This window comes from Mobula hypostoma, chromosome X2 (assembly GCF_963921235.1).
Source record: "Mobula hypostoma chromosome X2, sMobHyp1.1, whole genome shotgun sequence".
In the NCBI taxonomy this organism is placed as follows: Eukaryota; Metazoa; Chordata; class Chondrichthyes; order Myliobatiformes; family Myliobatidae; genus Mobula; species Mobula hypostoma.
Window position 1 is genome coordinate 35633746 of NC_086129.1, and position 15786 is coordinate 35649531.

The following is a 15786-nucleotide window of genomic DNA, read 5'->3' on the forward strand; positions in this document are numbered from 1 at the left end:
TGTGGAGTACTTCGCCATGTATTCAACATGAGCCTGAGGCTCCGGAGGGTTCCTGTACTGTGGAAGACATCCTGCCTCGTCCCTGTGCCGAAGACGCCGCGCCCCAGCGGCCTCAATGACTACAGACCAGTGGCATTGACCTCCCACATCATGAAGACCCTGGAGAGACTTGTTCTGGAGCTGCTCCGGCCTATGGTCAGGCCACACTTAGATCCCCTCCAGTTCGCCTACCAGCCCCGACTAGGAGTTGAGGATGCCATCGTCTACCTGCTGAACCGTGTCTACGCCCACCTGGACAATCCAGCGAGCACTGTGAGGGTCATGTTTTTTGACTTCTCCAGTGCGTTCAACACCATCCGCCCTGCTCTGCTGGGGAAGAAGCTGACAGCGATGTATGTGGATGCTTCCCTGGTATCATGGATTCTTGATTACCTGACTGGCAGACCACAGTACGTGTGCTTGCAACACTGTGTGTCCGACAGAGTGATCAGCAGCACTGGGGCTCCACAGGGGACTGTCTTGTCTCCCTCTCTCTTCACCATTTACACCTCGGACTTCAACTACTGCACAGAGTCTTGTCATCTTCAGAAGTTTTCTGATGACTCTGCCATAGTTGGATGCATCAGCAAGGGAGATGAGGCTGAGTACAGTGCTACGGTAGGAAACTTTGTCACATGGTGTGAGCAGAATTATCTGCAGCTTAATGTGAAAAAGACTAAGGAGCTGGGGTAGACCTGAGGAGAGCTAAGGTACCGGTGACCCCTGTTTCCATCCAGGGGGTCAGTGTGGACATGGTGGAGGATTACAAATACCTGGGGATACAAATTGACAATAAACTGGACTGGTCTAAGAACACTGAGGCTGTCTACAAGAAGGGTCAGAGCCGTCTCTGTTTCCTGAGGAGACTGAGGTCCTTTAACATCTGCCGGACGATGCTGAGGGTGTTCTACGAGTCTGTGGTGGCCAGTGCTATCATGTTTGCTGTTGTGTGCTGGGGCAGCAGGCTGAGGGTAGCAGACACCAACAGAATCAACAAACTCATTCGTAAGGCCAGTGATGTTGTGGGGATGGAACTGGACTCTCTGATGGTGGTGTCTGAAAAGAGGATGCTGTCCAAGTTGCATGCCATCTTGGACAATGTCTCCCATCCACTACATAATGTGCTGGGTGGGCACAGGAGTACATTCAGCCAGAGACTCATTCCACCGAGATGCAACACAGAGCATCATAGGAAGACATTCCTGCCTGTGGCCATCAAACTTTACAACTCCTCCCTTGGAGGGTCAGACACCCTGAGCCAATAGGCTGGTCCTGGACTTATTTCATAATTTACTGGCATAATTTACATATTACTATTTAACTATTTATGGTTCTATTACTATTTATTATTTATGGTGCAACTGTAACGAAAACCAATTTCCCCCGGGATCAATAAAGTATGACTATGACTATGACTATGACTATAGATTCCTCCCACCAATGGAAAAATTTACTATTTTCCTTATTAATTCTTTTCCAAACCCTTGCATTTCTAAGATCTTAAACTGTACAGTAAATCATTTAAAAGAGAATATACCAGGAACAAATATAAAGAGATTCAAGGGAACATAGAAAATACATTTTAGTTAAGTTAGCTTAAGTATGATGGGTTTAATGACTTCTTTTTAGATTGTACATTTCAGGACATGGAGCAATAAAACCACACTTTGGACTAGTCAAGGATTTTCAGATTTTTTTTAATGCTTAAATCAATAAGTTATCTGGGCCTCACTTACATCCTGCATCTTTCAAAACAATGTTTGACTAATCCAATTATAGATTAACAAAACTTTGCAAAACTGCACTCAGCAGGCATTTTATTTATAGCTGGAGCCATTTTGTGATTTCAACCTCATTTGATCTTTTTCTTGTGGAGTTGGGCAGTGCCGGAGACTCATTAGTTGCAAAATGTTTACCCTTGAATGCATAGAAGGAAATGTTCAGCAGAACAGGGAGGATTCCATCAGTCAGCTGGCGCAGTGACATTTCCTGTCATAGCACAGTTGTGTCGTGTCAGACCAGGCCAGAAAGAAACATGAAGCAGTGACCACCAGGTTCAAGACGCAGAGTGGCAGATGAGAAACTATGTTGATTTGAATGGTGTATATTTATCAAAATACTGAAAGTGAGTTACAGGCTATAACAAAAAGGGTTTAGAGAGCATGGAGGTTGGTGGTGCTTTAAATTTTACCAGAAATGAATGACAGAGAGGAGTCTAATTCAGGGAGAGTCAAATATCATGGCTGATTATGGAACAACAAATATTCAGGAAAAGGAGCAGCAGACAGGGAAACGAGCCAAAATGCAACTAATGGAATTAACTCTGCTTATAAAAATATATAATAGTACTTCCACTGTGAGTGCTCCAGTTTAATGCTTGTCATGTCTTCTGTTACTCCAGCTTTGTTGACACCCTCAGCCACAAACTTCACCCTTTTTAGTCAGGCCCTCAGAATCGAGGATGACCTACTTCCACTCCAGCTTTATGGTTCTGAGGTGACTGATGAGGCTGTCATCGGAACCATAAACTCTCCACAGCTGCCTGACTGGGGAGGGAGGTGGGTAACTTGTAAGGTGGTTTAGACTGGAATACCATGGGTTCCCACTGCATGGACTTGCGGTTCTCATTACCATCCCAGGTGTTCCCTCTCCACTTTGGGTGGTCCTGGGACAGAGATTCCCAAGGGTCAGAGGGGATGCTGCAATTTTTCAAGGAGATGCTGAAGCAGTAAGTTGAGACTTTTCCTTTGCCAATCTGGAAACATCTTCCAATGACTAAGCTCAAAATGGAAATGGGAATCTTGTGTACACAAGCGATGTGGTTTCCCTAACACAGCTGGGGCATCAGTGCTGGGTCTATTGGCTTGGAAGAAAGCACTTGCACTTAACTAATCCTTCCTATCACTGAAATTAATATGGAAATGAGACGTAGGCCTTCATTGCAAGAGGGTGAGTACAGAATGACTGCCTTGCTATAATCGTAAAGTGCCTAGGGATATTGTGTGCTCTCTCAGTCTCCTTACATAGTGTGTAGAAAGGGTTCACCAGACTGAGTCCTCGGATTGCGGGACTGTCATCTGAGGAGAGATCGTGTTAGGTGGGCACTCATTTACTGCAGTTTACAAGTAGGAAGAGATATCAAACAGTCCTTACATCAGAATCAGAATCAGATTTAACATCACCGGCATATGTCATGTAATTTGTTAACTTCTGTTCCTGAATCGCTGAGTGTGTGCCTTCAGGCAGTAACAGTGATGGGGATGCTTAGTGGTGGACGCTGCCTTCCTACAGCATCACTCCTTGAAGATGTCTTGGGTACTACGGAGGCTAGTACCCATGATGGAGCTGACTAACTTTACAAGATTATGCAACTTATTTCGATCTTGTGCAGTAAGCCCTTGCCGGCAACCCCCATACCAGATTGTGATGCTGCCAGTCAGAACACTCTCCACAGTACATTTGTAGAAGTTTTTGAGTGTTTTAGTTGACAAACCAAATCTCCTCAAACTTCCAATGAAATATAGCCACTGGCTTGCCTCCTTTCTAGTTGCTTCACTATGTTAGGGCCAGGTTAGATCCTCAGAGATGTTGACACCCAGAAACTTGAAACTGCTCACTCTCTCCACTTCTGATCCCTCTGTGAGGACTGGTGTGAGTCCCCTCATCTTACCCTTCCTGGAGTCCACAATCAGATCTTTGGTCTTGCTGATATTGAGTGCAAAGTGGTTACTGCAATACCACTCAACTAACTGGAATATCTCTCCCTTTCACCACCATCTGAAATTCTACCACCAATGGTTGTATCATCAGCAAATTTCTAGATGTTGTTTGAGCTATGCCTAGCCACACAGTCGTGGGTATATAGAGAGTAGAGCAGTGGGCTAAGCACACATACCTGAGGAGCGCAAGTGTTAATTGTCAGCGAGGTGGAGATGTTATCTCCAATCCGCACAGATTGTGGTCTTCTGGTTAGGAAGCTGAGGAACCAGTCATGGGATCATTTTATGAACCTTCTCTGGACCCTTTCCACAGCCAGTACATCCTTCTTTAGATAGGGAGCCCAAAATTGCTCAGAATATTCCAAATGCAGTCTGTCCAATGCCTTATGAAGCCTCAGCAGTTCAGCCTTGCTTTTAATTCTAGTCCTCCTGTAGACATTTAGGATGGAGATGAAGAATACAATTCTTCATATATTTGGCAGAATTTTGCACCTTAGAAGAAATAGGGGCCAACACATGAAATATATCGGAGGGTTTAGGAAGGTAGGCAGAGATGGTGGCATGGCTCTGCTGGTAAAGAATGGCATTAAGTCAGTGGAACGATGTGACATAAAATCAGAAGATGCTGAATCCTTGTGGGTTGAGTAAAGAAACTGCAGGGGTAAAAGGATCCTGATTAGCAGTTATATACAGGCCTCCCGACAGTAGCTGGGATGTGGTCCACAGATTACAACAGGAAATAGAAATGTCAAAAGGGCGATGTTATGGTAGTCATGGGAGATTTCAACATGCAGGTCAATTGGGAAAATTACGTTGGAAATGGATCTCAAGAGAGTGAGTTTGTTGAATGCCTACGTGATGGCTTTTTAGAGCAGTTTGTCATTGAGCCTACCAGGGGATCAGCTATACTGGATTAGGTGTTATGTAATGAACCAGAGTTGATTAGGGAGCTGAAGGTAAAAGAACCCTTAGGAACCAGTGATTACAATATGATTGTGTTCAACCTCAAATTTGATAGGGAGAAAGTAAAGTCTGATGTAGCGTTATTTCAGTAAAGGAAATTACAGTGGTATGAGAGAGGAGTTGGCCAAAGTAAATTGGAAGGAGCTGCTGGCAGGGATGACAGCAGAGCAGCAATGGTGTGAGCTTCTTGGGAAAATGAGGAAGGTGCAGGATAGATGTATTCCAAAAACAAAGAATTACTCAGATGACAATACTGGGGCTGACAAGGGAAGTCAAAGCTAATATAAAAGCAAAAGATAGGGCATACGACAAAGTGTTCGTTCATCGTCGATGTCGATGAGGACCTCGACACCATAATGATGGTGTCGAGACTAGCGCGTGACTTGGATTTAAGTGAGGGAGAGTTGCGCAGCATCAGCCTCACTCCTTCCCAATTCCTATCTGGATCCAGTGGCAAGACAGAGTCGAGATGGCTGGAGATGGGACTAGGCGCAGTGGATGATCAGGACGTCTTCTGTGTCTTGTCCTGCTCTACACGTTCCACGACGCTTGCAGAGACCGCCTTCTTGACCATTGGACCTTCCATTGGTCTCGTCCGCTCAATCCGTCGGAGTCTGTCTTCACATGCTGGGATAGACAACTCCCTATCTCACCGAGGGTTTTAATAACCCTCACCTGGTTTAGTCGGCTTGTCGAAGCCGTTGCCCGGGGTGTGGCCGCTGTCGCATGCAAACAGCTACTGGGAGCCACAGGTGAGAGCTGAGTGCCAGGTGGGGACCAAAGGCGGACTACCTGCTTTGAAAAGGATGCAACATATTCCCCCACCAGAGGTGCTACCCCTCCCAGACACCCCATACACCCAACAAAGTAAAAATTAGTGGGAAGACAGAGGATTGGGAAGGTTTTAAAACCCTAGAGACAGCAACTACAAAAATCATTAGGAGGGAAAAGATGAAATATGAAAGCAAGCTAGCAAACAGTATCAAAGTGGATACTAAAAGCTTTTTCAAAATGTAAAAAATAAAAGAAAGATGAGAGTGGATATAGGACCGCTAGAAAATGAGGCTGGAGAAATAATAACGGGGGCCAAGGAGATGGCAGATGAACCAAATGAGTGTTTTGCATCAGTCTTCATCATGGAAGACACTAGCAGTGTGCCAGATGTTGAAGGGTGTGAGGGAAGAGAAGTGAGTGCAGTTACTAATACATGGGAGAAAAGCTGAAAGACCTAAGGGTACATAAGTCACCCAGACCAAATGAACTGAAAGAGGTAGTGGTAGAGATTGTGGAGACATTAGTAATGATCTCCCAAAAATTATTGGACTCTGGCATGGTGCTAGAGGACTGGAAAATTGCAAATGTCACTCCAGTCTTTAAGAAAGGAGGAAGGCAGCAGAAAAGCAATTATAGACCAGTTAGCCTGACCTCAGTGGTTGGGAAGATGTTGGAGTCAATTGTTAAGGATGACGTTATGGTTTCTTGGTGTCACAGGACAAGATAGGTCAAAGTCAGCATGGTGCCCTTAAGGAAAAATCTTGCCTGACAAACCTATTGGAATTCTTTGAGGGGATTACATATAGGATAGATAAATGGGATGCAGTGGATGTTGTATATTTGGACTTTCAGAAGGCATTTGACAAGGTGCCACACATGTGGCTGCTTACCAAGTTATGAGCCCATGGTATTACAGGAATGTTACTAACATGGTTAGAGCATTGGCTGATTGGTAGGAGGTAGCAAGTGGGAATAAAAGGATCCTTGTCTGGTTTGCTGCCAGCAACTAGTGATGTTCCACAGCAGTCAGTGTTGGGACCACTTCTTTTTATGCTGTATATAAATGATTTAGATGTTGGAATAGATGGCTTTGTTGCCAAGTTTGCAGATGATATGAAGATTGGTGGAGGGGCAGGTAGTGTTGAGGAAACAGGTAGGATGCAGAAGGACTTAGACAGATTAGGAGAATGGGCAAGAAAGTGGGAAATGAAATATAATGTTGGAAAATGCATGGTCATGCACTTTGGTAGTAGAAATAAATATGCAGACTATTTTCTAAATGGGGAGAAAATCCGAAAATCTGAGATGCAAAGGGACTTGGGAGTCCTTGTGCAGAACACCCTGAAGGTTAACTTGCAGGTTGAGTCGGTGGTGAGGAAGGCAAATACCATATTAGCATGCAATTCAAGAGTTCTAGAATACGAGAGCAAGGATGTGATGCTGAGGGTTTATGAAGCTCTGGTGAGGTCTCACCTTGAGTATTGTGAACAGTTTTGGGCCCCTCATCTTAGAAAAGATGGGCTGCCATTAGAGACGGTCCAGAGGAGGTTCAAAAGGATGATTCCAGGAATGAAAGGGTTATCATACGAGGAATGTTTGATAGCTCTGGGTCCGTACTTGCTGGAGTTCAGAAGGATGAGGGGGGATCTCATTGAAACCTTTCAAATGTTGAAAGGCCTAGACAGAGTAGATGTGGAAAGGATGTTCCCCATGGTGGGAGAGTCTAGGACAAGAGGGCACGGCCTCAGGATAGAGGGGCATCTATTTAAAACAGAAACTTCTTTAGCCAGAGGGTGGTGAATTTGTGGAAGTTATTACCACAGTCAGCTGTGGAGGCCAGGTTGTTGAGTGTATTTAAGGTAGAGCTTGATAGGCTCTCGATTGGACATAGCATTAAAGTTTATGGGGAGAAGGCCAGAGAGTGGGGCTGAGGAAGGGGAAAAAAAGGATCGGCCATGATTGAATGATGGAGCAGACATGATAGGCCAAATGGCCTAATTCTGCTCCTATGTCTTATGGTCTTATCTTTCTATATTTAAGAAGGTGGTTAGAATTCTAGACATAAAAGGCACCAAAGGTAAGATAAAGGATCAGTTGTGATTGTATTAAATGACAGTGAAGCATGAAGGGCAAAAGGCCTACTTGTGCTCTTGTTTCAATGCTTCTACGTTTATGGGTGGGACGGTAGTGTAGTGGTTAGCACAATGTTTAACAGTACCAGCGACCCAGGTTCGATTCCTGCCGCTGTCTGTAAGGAGTTTGTACGTTCTCCCCGTGACCGCATGTGCACCCTCTGGGTGCTCCGGTTTCCTTCCACGGTCCAAAGAGGAACTGATTGGTAGGCTAGTTGGTCATTGTAAATTGTCCCCTGATTGATGGCTGGTTCTTCACTTGTGAAGATCAGGAGGGAAGAAGCGTCCTCAGGAGCGAAGGCACGATTGTTGGTGACTGTAGAGGCCAATTCTGGATCTGCAGACTCTGGAACAGTAGAGACATGAGAGCAGCCGGGATGCAGGTGCATGGTACTAGGATTCTTCCTGCGTCTCCTCTTCTCTTCAGCAGTCGCTCTTCTGAATTCCTCAAAGTTCTTGGCTTCTCCATGCCTACCCTCTGCCACAAGCTAGCTGCTACCACTCATTGACCTTGATATTTGCGTGAGAGAGCTGCTGCTTAAGTTGGTCTTTGTATCTCTTGCGCGGGGCACCACAATCTTTCTTGCCCGGAGAGAGTTCTCTGTAGGGTACTGCTGTCTCCTGATTAGGCTCACATTAAATCAGGGGATTGCTGGGCGGCATAGCCTGGAGCGCCGGAGGGCCGACTTTCTGCTGCATCTCAATCAATCAATAAATAAATGTTGGTACAATATTGTGGAGACAGCACAGAGGGTATGTTATCATGTCTTGTTATGCCTGTTGTAAGTAGTCCTGGTATCAAAAGCTTATAGGAGGGCAGGGATCACTCTGCTGTTACACCATGACTTTAGTAGAGTCATCGAACACTACAGCACAGAAACAGGCCCTTTGGCCCATTTAGCCTGAGCCGTTACTCTCCCCATAAAGGCGTTTCTACAAAAGCCTCCTTGTTTCTCCCAGTTTGGCAGCAACATAGTTCTGTGAGCTTTTAGAAACTGGGACCGATCTGATGCACTCCCCTCCTAAATGGTAATGAGTATCCAACTCTCTCTCCTCATTGACCAGCATTTCACTTTATTCCAACACCATCTTTTGGTCTGGCCTCAGGAGAATTCTTTCCGATGCAGCCTCGTTTAAAAGAAAATTCAATGGGAGTTTGTAGTTTGATAACTTTGGCAGATTGCAGTTTGGTTCTGTGTGAAGTGAGGAGGAGAAATGATCTTTGATAGTCCAGCAGGTTCACAGATCGTTTGTGTAAGTAGCCAAAGACTGTTGTGCTGTAGGTATTTAATCTTCCTGAAATGTGAGACGTTCTTTGTGAACCAGTAAAGCAGTAAGCACAACATTGTTTGGGTGGAGCTGAGTTGCCAGGGCACTATTTGCAAAATACTGCTAATATAAAATGGAATAAGCCAGACAAGCCGATGAAGTGACAGTACTGCACAAGAATGAACCTTGTTCTGACTCAGTTGATTCACAAGGACTTTGCTATAGGCTCTGAGATTCATCAATTTGTGCCCAACCAACAGGAACAAAACAGCCATTTTGAAGAGTCATGAAGATTAAATCCTTCATATCTTTTCTCTGTTAATGCAAACATTATATTCAATTGTTCCATTGTATTAGTTACAAAATATTCACTTACTATCTGATTGTTGACCCCTTCTCTTTTTGTTCTCTTTAATCTAGCTTGTTCCCTTGACTAAAATGCATTGTATAAAATTAACCTAACTGCCCTTTTTAAGTTCACTTACATGATTTCACAAACTGTTCCACTTCTCCCAATTATGTTAAAGTTATGAAGACACTGCTTTTGTGGCACACTTCCCTTGGCATGTCTCCACCACCAGTTGTGCAATTTAAGCACTGCGCAACTGGTGGGCTGTTACACAAGATTTCTACACTCTCAGACATGGTATCCTTGGGATCAGACATTAAAAAGCAATTCCGTGTGTCTCTCTGAGGCGGATGATTCCATGGTACAATTCTGTAGATAAGTCTGTAAAATATTATCCTCAGTTAAGGTCACTGCAGCACACAAATCTTACCTTTTATCTCCATATTTTTGTTTTGTGGGACTTTGTTACGTGCAGTTTGGTTGCTTTTTGCAAAGCTACTAAACAAAGGAGATTCTGAGGTCTTTAATGTAGATTCTTCTGACTCTTGCAAATTCAAAACTAGAACAGAGGTGATCAGGAATCTCTTTAGCCAGAGAGTGGTGGATCTGTGGAATTTACTGCCACATATGGCTGCGGAGGCCAAGCCATTGGGTATATTTAAAGCAGAGGTTGATAGATTCTTGATTACTAAGGGCGTTAAAATTAGGGGAGAAGGCTGACTGATGAGATTGAGAGCAATGTTCCCTCTAAGGTGTGCACATGTGCGTGTGCACAAAAGGTTGTCACCCTCTACATCGTCGGCGTGTTAAGTGTATTTCACAACTGTACACAATCACATTTCCTTTTCGAGTTCCCGATGCAGACAGAATCAGAATCAGGTTTATTATCACTGGCATGTGACGTGAAATTTGTTAACTTAGCAGCAGCAGTTCAATGCAATACATAATATAGAAGAGAAAAAAAATAATAAAATAAGTAAATCAATTACAGTATACATATATTGAATAGATTAAAAATCGTGCAAAAAACAGAAATACTGTATATTTTTTAAAAAGTGAGGTAGTGTCCAAAGATTCAATGTCCATTTAGGAATCAGATGGCAGAGGGGAAGAAGCTGTTCCTGACTTGCTGAGTGTGTGCCTTCAGGCTTCTGCATCTCCTACCTGATGGTAACAGTGAGAAAAGGGCATGTCCTGGGTGCTGGAGGTCCTTAATAATGGACACTGCCTTTCTGAATCACCGCTCCTTGAATATGTCCTGCGTACTATGTAGGCTAGTACCCAAGATGGAGCTGACTAGATCTACAACCCTCTGCAGCTCCTTTTGATCCTGTGCAGTAACAACCCCCCCCCCGCATACCAGACAGTGATGCAGCCTGTCAGAATGCTCTCCACGATACATCTATAGAAGTTTTAGAGTGTATTTGTTGACATGCCAAATCTCTTCAAACTCCTAATAAAGTATAGTCGCTGTTTTGCCTTCTTTATGACTACATCAATATGTTGGGACCAGGTTAGATCCTCAGAGATCTTGACACCCAGGAACTTGAAACTGCTTACTCTCTCCACTTCTGATCCATCTATGAGGATTGGTATGTGTTCCTTCATCTTACCCTTCCTGAAGTCCACAATCAGCTCTTTCGTCTTACTGACGTTGAGTGCCAGGTTGTTGCTGTGACACCACTCCACTAGTTGGCATATCTCACTCCTGTACGCCCTCTCATCACCACCTGAGATTCTACCAACAATGGTTGTATCGTCAGTAAATTTATAGATGGTATTTGAGCTATGTCTAACCACACAGTCATGTATATATAGAGAGTAGAGCAGTGGGCTAAGTACACACGCCTGAGGTGCACTAGTGTTGATCGTCAGCGAGGAGGATATGTTATCACCAATCCGCACAGATTGTGGTCTTCTGGTTAGGAAGTTGAGGATCCAATTGTAGAGGGAGGTACAGAGGCCCAGGTTCTGCAATTTTTCAATCAGGATTGTGGGAATGATGGTATTAAATGCTGAGCTATAGTCGATGAACAGCATCCTGACGTAGGTGTTTGTGTTGTCCAGGTGGTCTAAAGCTGTGTGAAGAGCCATTGAGAATGCATCTGCCATTGACCTATTGTAGCGATAGGCAAATTGCAGTGGGTCCAGGTCCTTGCTGAAGCAGGAGTTCAGTCTAGTCATAACTAACCTCTCAAAGTATTTCATCACTGTCGATGTGAGTACTACAGGGCGATAGTCATTAAGGCAGCTCACTTTATTCCTCTTAGGCACTGGAATAATTGTTGCCTTTTTGAAGCAAGTGGGAACTTCCGCCTTTAACAGTGAGAGGTTGAAAATGTCCTTGAAATCTCCTGCTTGTTGGTTGGCACAGGTTTTCAGAGCCTTACCAGGTACTCCATTGGGACCTTCCGCCTTGCGAGGGTTCACTCTCTTTAGAGACAGCCCAACATCGGCCTCTGAGACAGAGATCACAGGGTTATCAGGTGCAGCAGGGATCTTCACAGCTGCAGTTGTATTCTCCCTTTCAAAGCGGCCATAGGAACCATTGAGTTCATCTGGTAGTGAAGCATCACTGCCATTCATGCTATTGGGTTTCGCTTTGTAGGAAGTAATGTCTTACAAACCCTGCCAGAGTTGCCATGTATTTGAAATTGTCTCTTTGCCCTTGAAATAGCCCCCTGCAAATCATACCTGGTTTTTCTGGTACAGGCCTGGGTCACCAGACTTGAATGCTACAGATCGAGCCTTCAGCAGATAACGTACCTCCTGGTTCATCCACAGTTTTTGGTTTGGGAATGTACAGTAAGTCTTTTCCGGCACACACTCATCCACACAGGTTTTAATGAAGTCGGTAACAACTGCAGCATACTCATCCAGGTTCGAAGATGAATCCCTGAATACAGTCCAGTCCACCGATTAAAGCAGTCCTGTAAGGGCTCCTGTGCTTCCCTTGTCCATACCTTCTTGGTCCTCACAACTGGTGCTGCAGTCTTCAGTCTCTGTGTATACTCAGGGAGTAGAAGTACAGCCTGGTGATCAGACTTCCCAAAGTAAGGGCGTGAAATAGCACGGTAGGTGTTCTTGATGGTGGTGTAGCAATGGTCCAGTGTTTCCTCTGATATTGCAAGTGATCTGTTAATAGTAATTGCTGAGTGATTTTTTCAGACTGGCCTGGTTAAGCATGGAGTTTGCGGTGATGTGTCTGCAGGTTTTAGAACAAGCTGTTTGTCCTGTTTTTCTTGAAGAAATTATTCAGTGTGCACATATTGGTGTTACTGGGCAAAAAATTGCACAGCACAAGATTTTTGTGCACACTGCTCATTACAAATTAGAGGGAACATTGGTTGAGAGGGTAAGTAAATGATTGGATGGTAGAGCAGATTCAATGGGCTGAATGGTCTAATTGTGCTCCTATGTCTTATGGTCTTATAACTAGCTGTCTTTCGATATATAAATATAGTGTTCTGGTTTTAGTGCTGCCTCAGTAGATTATTGATATCCTTACTGAGTATACTTCTCTGGTTGCCTTGGTTCCATAAGGCTGTTATAGACAGGGATAGTAATGGGACAAGCTCCCACTACCTATTAAGTTTTCCCAATGGTATGTGCCTCAAATAGCCTCTGACAACCAAGTCCAGCTCCTGGCCTTCACATGTGGCTGAGCTACTAAGCCCAGTGGGACTGTTTCTACTGACAGGAGAAGGGGCAAAGGCAGGTGACTGGCGCCTTAAAGCCAGTCGCTTCAGGCAGACAGGGCTCATCAGCTGTGGTTGGCAGTTCATCTTGGAGAAAAAAAATTCCAATCTCAAACCTGCTGCCTTGTGGCTATATCCACTCATGAGGAATGAAGAAGAAGAAGAAATTGCTTTCAAACTCAGGAGAGAGCATAGGCCATCAACTTCTTGCTGTTGGTGTTTCTGTCGCAGGCCATTTCTTTTTTACGAGGTCAAGTTGCTTGCTCGGTGCTCAACCCAGCACGGATGGAAAGCGTGCTTGGGGAGCCAGCTGGATTTGAACTCTGGAGCCTTCGCTCTGAAGTCCGGCGCTGATGCCACTATGCCACCAGCCAGCACCACTCATGGGGGATGCTTTGGGAATAAACCCTGAGGGAAAATTCCAGAGCTGGAGTTCCTAAGGCAGTGCCATGTTGCCTTCAGCGCTGACTGGCAACTCCTACAAAATTGCTCGTTCCGGTCAAGATGACGCCAGTGAACAACACTTCCTCGAACGACATCTTCCAGATAGTCCACAAAACAGTTTCTTTCACTTCTATGTATTCTTTTTATCCTAAATGTGTTTCTGATACCGTTGGAGCCTGTGATCCACAGTTTGAAGAAAAATTGAGCGATCCGGTGCTTTGCTGTCTCTGTGAAGATTCTATGAGGCGAGCAGCCACGAGGTCTAGAAGCTTAAGAGACTGGGTGCGAGCCAATGATCGACTCCACTTTTCACTGATCTTGTCGTTAAAGTGTTGAGGAAGACTGTTGCCGTTTGCACAATTTGTTTTTTTTCTGCACGCTGTGGGGGAGGTGGGGTTGGGGTTTGACATTATTCAATTCAATTCAAGTTTAATTGTCATTTCAACCATACATAAATAATCATGAATACAGCTAGACAGAACAGTGTCAAGGTGTAAAACACAGCACAAAGTACACAAAAGATAGCAAGCACAAATAGTATCACCATCAAGCAATAAGAGAATCTAAAAACTCATGTCATCAATCCACAATCAACTACAAAAGAGCCCATCTCATCCAGCCTAGACTCCATGAGCACCCCAGGCCACGGCTTGAGGCCCAGTCCATGCATATACAAGGCTACAAGCCCATATAGAATATTAGAAAAAAATACAACCATATAAAATAAACTTGTACACACAGGAATTCTGCAGATGCTGGAAATTCAAGCAACACACATCAAAGTTGATGGTGAACGCAGCAGGCCAGGCAGCATCTCTAGGAAGAGGTACAGTCGACGTTTTGGGCCGAGACCCTTCGTCAGGACTAACTGAAGGAAGAGCTAGTAAGAGATTTGAAAGTGGGAGGGGGAGGGGGAGATCTGAAATGATAGGAGAAGACAGGAGGGGGAGGGATGGAGCCAAGAGCTGGACAGGTGATTGGCAAAAGAGATATGAGAGGATCATGGGACAGGAGGCCCAGGGAGAAGGAAAAGGGGGAGGGGGGGAAACCCAGAGGATGGGCAAGGGGTATAGTGAGAGGGACAGAGGGAGTAAAAAGAGAGAGAGAAAAAGAATGTGTGTATATAAATAAGGGATGGGGTACGAAGGGGAGGTGGGGCATTAGCAGAAGTTTGAGAAGTCAATGTTCATGCCATCAAGTTGGAGGCTACCCAGACGGAAATAAACTTGTATTAGTCAGATACTCCCACCCGGCAGCCCATCGAAACTACAGTCGACCACAACGCCCCCAGTGGAGCGCACCAGCCCCGACACCAGCTCCTGGCTGTGGCTTGAGGTCCAGTCCACGCATATACACGACTACAAACTCATCTAGAATATCAGGAAAAAAAACAACCGCACAAAATACGTATCGAAAACTTCAGTCGACCACAACGCCCCTGGTGGAATGCACTGGTCTCGATCAACAAGCCCATATAGAATATCAGTAGAAAATACAACCGCACAAAATACTTCATGTCCGTTATGTATAACAGGATCACACGATCATTAAAAATAGGTTTAAATAGGACTGTAACACCTCTTGTAGAAGCCGCTGCAACCAAACGCGCCGCCATCTTACCAGAGGTTATTGTTGCCGTTTGCGTGATTTGTTTGTTTTTTTGCGCGGGGGGTGGGATTTGGGGTTTGGGTTTTGATGTTCTTTTTGCTGTTTGCATGATTTGTTATTTTGCACATGGGGAGCTTGAGGTTCTTGTCGCTGTTTGTGAGATTTGTACGATTTTTTTGTGCACGAAGAGGGAGGCTTGGTGTTTGATGTTCTTGTTGCCATTTGCTCAGAGGGGTGGGGTTTGGGGGTTTGAAGGCCTTGTTGGAGTTTGCGCGATTTGTTTTTTGCGTAAGAGGGAGTTTGAGGGTTGCTGCTCTTGTTACCGTTTGTGCGGGGGGGGGGGTTGGGGTTTGATTCTCTTAAAGCTGTTTGCGCAAATTGAATTTTGCGCACGGGGGGGATGTCTGGGGTTTGAAGGACTTGTTGCTGATTTCGTGATATTTTTGCGAGGGAAGGTTTGGGATTTGATGCTCTTGTTGCCGTTTCTCTGCTTTGCTTTTTGCGTGGGGGGTGGAGTTTGAAGGTCTTGTTGCCGTTTGTGTGATTAGTTTTTTGCCCGGGGGGGGGGGGTTTGAAGTTCTTGTTGCCGTTTGCATGATAGCTTTTTGCGTGCAGGGGTTTGGGGTTTGATGCTCTTGTTGCAGTTTGCGCAACTTTTTTTTGTGCGCAGGGGTTTGGAATTTGTTGCTCTTGTTGCCATTTGTGTGAATAGTTTTTTGCGCGAGGGGGACTGTTGCCATTTGCGAGATTTGCTTTTTGTGCGGGAGAGTTTGAAAGTGTTGTTGCTGTTT